This window comes from Mastomys coucha, unplaced genomic scaffold, assembly GCF_008632895.1.
Source record: "Mastomys coucha isolate ucsf_1 unplaced genomic scaffold, UCSF_Mcou_1 pScaffold22, whole genome shotgun sequence".
Classification (NCBI taxonomy): Eukaryota; Metazoa; Chordata; class Mammalia; order Rodentia; family Muridae; genus Mastomys; species Mastomys coucha.
This window is the reverse complement of record NW_022196905.1, coordinates 128,747,951-128,753,184: the sequence shown is the minus strand read 5'-3', so window position 1 is coordinate 128,753,184 and position 5,234 is coordinate 128,747,951.

Here is a 5,234-nt window from a genome sequence, read left to right as displayed (position 1 = left end):
TCTCTCTCTCTCTCTCTCTCTCTCTCTCTCTCTCGTGTGTGTGTGTGTATGTGTGTGTACATATTGAGATCAGAGAAGATATCAGGAGACAATCTTGGGTATCATTTCTTAGATGATATCCACCTTTTTTTTTTTTTTTTTTTTTTTTTTTTTTTGAGGCAGGGTCTGGAGCTTATCAAATACTGGCCTGGAGCTTATCAAATAGGTTAGTTAAGCTAGCCTGAAAAGCTCTCAGGAATCCATCTGCCTATACCTCACTAGTGCTGAGATTATAAATCCACAGCTTTTAAAACAGCAGCATCATCAACAGCAGCAGCAGCAGCAACAACAGCAAGAAGTCTTGGTGTGGTGGCACACACTTTTAATCTCAGCACTCATGGGGCAAAGGCAGGCAGATCTCTGAGTTCTAGGCCAGTCTGGTCTATCAGAGTGAGTTCCAGGACAGCTAGAGAAACTATGTCTTGAAAAACCAAAAATTCAGGAGCTGGAGAGATGGCTCAGCGGTTAAGAGCACTGACTGCTCTTCCAAAGGTCCTGGGATCAATTCCCAGCAACCACATGGTGGCTCACAACCATCCGTAATGAGATATGATGCCCTCCCCTGGTGTGTTGGAAGGCAGCTACAATGTACTTACACATAATAAATAAATAAATAAATAAATAAATAAATAAATAAATAAATAAATCTTTGGGCCAGAGTGAGTGGGGCTGGAATGAGAAGAAAAAGTGTCTGAAGACAGCTACAGTATACTTACATATAATAAATAAATAAAATCTTAAAAAAAAAAGAAAAAACAAAAGTTCATAATAACAACAACAACAAAACCCCCAAACAACAACAAAAATAAAGTGGCTGCTAGGACTCAAACTCAGGCCCTTCTGCTACCACATCAAACACATCACAAACTAAGGTCACCCTCTCCAGCTCCACTCTTAAAGTGCACACTCCTGCTCATTAGTCATTCGATGACCTGACATTTCCATCGGGGTTGGCTAGGTTGACCAAAGTGTACTTAGGTTAGTAATCCTTAAACTTGAACTTGGGTGTGTATCAGATCCCCTTGAAGGTTTATTAAATAGGTTTTGATCTAGTTGGAGTGGAATAGATCTTAAGGATACTCCCACCCCCACAACACACACAGCCCAACTAGATGACCAAGTACTCATTCCTGAATCATATACATGCAAACAACATTACCCAGACTAAGCAGATCAGCAAATAAAGCAAATGAAGAAAAAGGGGCTGGAGGCCATCAGTCTGAGAGAGGGCAAAGGTGATGGGCAAAGGGGGCTGGAAGTGGGCAAATACTTGTCTTAGTTACTGTTCCATTGCTGTTGGGAATGACCAAGGCAACTCATTAAAATAAAAAGCATTGAAGTGGGGGCTTGCTCAGAGTGTCAGGGGCTTAATCCACAATAGTCATGGCAGTGAGTTATCAGGCACGGTGCTAGAGCAGTAGCTGAGAGCTTTACATCCTGAGACACAGGGAGCAGGCAAAGAGGGATGGACACTGTGCCTGGTGTGGGCTTTTGAAATCTCAGGGCCCACTCCGGTGACACACTTCCTCCAGAAATGTCACACCTATTCCAACTAGTTCATACCTACTAATCTTTCTAATCCTTCTCAAACAGTTCTACTCCCTGGTGACTAAGCATTCAGATAAGTATTCAGCCTATGGGGGCCGTTCTCATTCAAACCAACTCGATAATGTAATTACATTTAATTTCAACATTTTTAAAACATTTTTTAAAAGGACAATATCTTCAATATAATTCAATTTCTAAATTAAAAAAAAAATTTCCTTTCCCTTTCTCACTCCTCCTCGCCCCTACATTCTCTCATTCTCTTCCCCTCTTCTTTAGTCTATGAACTTTCTGTCATTCTGGCTCAACCTCCCAGGTACCTTTACAGACCTGCATTGTCTGCCTACCCCTGCATGTGTGTATGTGTGTGTCTGTGTGTGTACACATGTGTGCGTGCACATGCACCTGTCACCTGTGTTGGTGGGTCCATTTCCCTTTGTAGACATATGGAGCCCAGAGGTTGACACTGGAATGTCTTGCTCAGTTGGCATTTCCACCTTAAAAAAAAAAAATTAGCATTACTTTAAATTATATGTGTGTATGTCTGTGTGAGGTAGGTGTACATGAGAGCAGTGCCCTAAGAGGCCGGAGGTGCAGGATCCCTTGTGAGCCATTCAACTGTAACACTGGGAGCAAACTTGGACCCTCTGTAAGAATAATATATGCTCTTAACTGCTGAGTCACCTCACCAGCCCGCTATCTTACGTTTTTGAGACAGAGTCTCTTAGTGAACCTGAAGTTCATTGTTTTGGCTAGTCTGGCTGGCCAGTAATTCCCATGTCTCTAGGTTCCAGCACAGGGGTTACAGACATGCCAATTTTTCATGTGGGTGCTGGGAATACAAACTCAGGTTGTCATGCTTTGACAAGTACTTTACCTACCGAGCCATCCCTCCAGTCTCTAGACTTTCTATTTGGAGACACAACCTTGCTATGTGGTTCAGGCTGGCCTCTAGCTTGTGCCTCCTAAGTGCTGGGATTCCAGATGTGAGCCACCGTGTCCAGCCAGCCTTGATGTGCCTTTTAAAGCAAACATCTAGGGGACACTGGTATTGTAGGTCCTGGGGACCACACTTTGAAAGTAACAAATGTTAGCTATGCTCCGCATTGAGCATTCACGTTGAATCCGAAGCTTCGACTGGAACGTGAGGTTAAGAGGGGCCATTCTGCAAGAGGCAGAATCAAGTTCTCAGAGTCAGTTGGGAGCCAAGGAGGTTAAGTACTGTCTTTTTCCTGATTCAGGCTGAGGGGTGTGGGGTGGGGCATGGGCAGACGTGAAGGTCTGGGACAGAGGGGAGGCAGGCAGGCCTCGGGAAGTCTGGAGCCGTGCTGGGATTGGGCCAGAGCCCAGTGCACCTGACCCTAGGGCTGGGAACAATGGCCAGGCCAGTACTGCCTGGCTGGCTGCCTTAGGACACGTGGGTTCTGTCTTCCGAGTTCTTCCTGCCTCCCTCCCCGGCACCCATCCCCAGCCACTGGCCCCTGGACTCCTCCAGGCTGATTTCTTCTTAGTGGCTGTGAGCATCCATCCTCACAGTGAGGCATGATGTGTGGACCAGGGACTGGGGTGATGTTCAAGAAAGGGGATGCTCCATGAGCCTCCCAGGGGCTCTGGACTCTCAGGGTATTTGAGAGGACTAGGAGTCTCCTTGTGCCTTGTTTCCTATGCTATGGGGACTCCTCCTCTATGTGACCATGAATGGCTTACATCAGCCAGGCACTTGCAGAGCGCTGCCCCCTGTTCTCACGGAGGTGTTGACTCAGTGTTAGGTTTTCCCTGGTTCAATCTTCGGTGGGCTTTCCCTCTGTACCGAGTCTGTCCCTTTTGCCTACAGAGCTGATGTAGGGGAATGAAAGTGTTCCTTGTCTCACCAGGACATCTCTGCCTGGCTAAAACAGAAGCAGGAAGGTTGCTAGCATCCCAGGTCTTGCTATGGAGCCCAGACCGGCCTCCAAACTTCTGATCCTCCTGACTGAACGTACCAAGTGCTGGTATCGGCATGCATGTCCATGCCTAGCTTCCTGATGTCCACGCCAAGAGGACACACGTTTTGTCTGTGGCCTGACTCTCCCTCCTAGGACCTGGGTGGTTCTACCATTCTGAGGAACAGCCACTCAGCTAGCAGGAAAGGGATCAGGATTTGTGTCTTCTGTCCCCATTGTTGCCAGTGCCCTCTGCCCTCTGACATACGGTCTCACATAGCCCAGGCTAACCTTAAATGTGATATGTAGCTAATGAGTGTTTAAAACAGACAGCGTGTTTTTTCACATAAAATTAACCAGTAAATTCTTTTTAAAATGATTTATTTCGTTTTAAGAGTATGAATGTTTTGCTGGCACATATCTATGTGCCCAGTGCTGGTGGAGGTCAGAATCAGGCATCAGGAGCTCCTGGAACTGGAGTTAGGATGCTGTCAGTTGTCATGTAGATGCTGGTCATTGACCTGGGTCCTGTGCAAGAGCAACATGTGCTACAAAAAGCATCCCTTGAGCCTCATCATTTATTTATTTTTGAGATAGGGATTCATTATCTCACTACTCAGCCCTGGTTGGCTTGGAACTCATTATATAGACCAGGATATTTTCAAATTCATAAATCTGCCCACGTCTGACTCCTAAGTGCTGAGATTAAAGGTGTACACCACCATACTTGGCCTATAATTTTTTAAATTATTATTATTTTTATTAATTAATTTATTTTGAGACAAAGTCTCACTATGCAGCCCTGGCTGTCCTGGAACTCTATGTAGACCAGGTTGTCCTCAAATTCATGTTGATTCATCTGACTCTGCCTCCTGAGTCCTGGGATTAAAGATGTATTCCACTACACCCAGCTTAAAATTATTTTTATTTGTTATTATTCTCTCTCTCCTCCTCTCTCCCTCCCTCCTTCTCTCTCTCTCTCTCTCTCTCTCTCTCTCTCTCTCTCTCTCTCTCTGTGCATGTGTGTGAGCTTCTGTCTCTCTCTCTCTGTGTATGTGTGGATGCACATGTATGTGTATAGTTACAGAACACACATGGAGGTCAGAGGACAACTTTTGGGAATCAGTTCTTGTAGTAAGAATTTTAGTTTCTTTTTTTTTTTGTTGTTGTTTTTTTGTTGTTTTGTTTTGTTTTGTTTTGTTTTTTGTTTTTTCGAGACAGGGTTTCTCTGTGTAGCCTTGGCTGTCCTAGAACTCACTCTGTAGAACAGGCTGGCCTCAAACTCAGAAATCCGCCTGCCTCTGCCTCCCAAGTGTTGGGATTAAAGGCATGCACCACCACCGCCTGGCAGAATTTTAGTTTCTTCAAAAACACAGAAATACTACAAGAATATATTTTTGTTTTAATCCCAGGTGTGGGATATGGGGCTGCTTCAGCTTGTCCACAGCAGCTGACTATGATTTGCCTCATGTTCTAGCAGAGGTGTGATTTTGCCAGTGCCAGGTAGTTTCTATGATTGTGTGATGTTTGGAACTCTGGGGACTTTTCAGAGGGTATATAAGTGCTAGGGCCCCTAGAGGCAGTGTGGGTTGTTATTGGTTGCTATAGGCTGTTGGTTGGTTGTTATTGGTTGTTGTGGTTGCAGTTTGTTAAGTAGTTTTGAGCAAAGGAGAAAGAAGAGGAAGAGGAAGAAGGAGAAGAAGAAGAAGGAGGAGGAGGAGGAGGAGG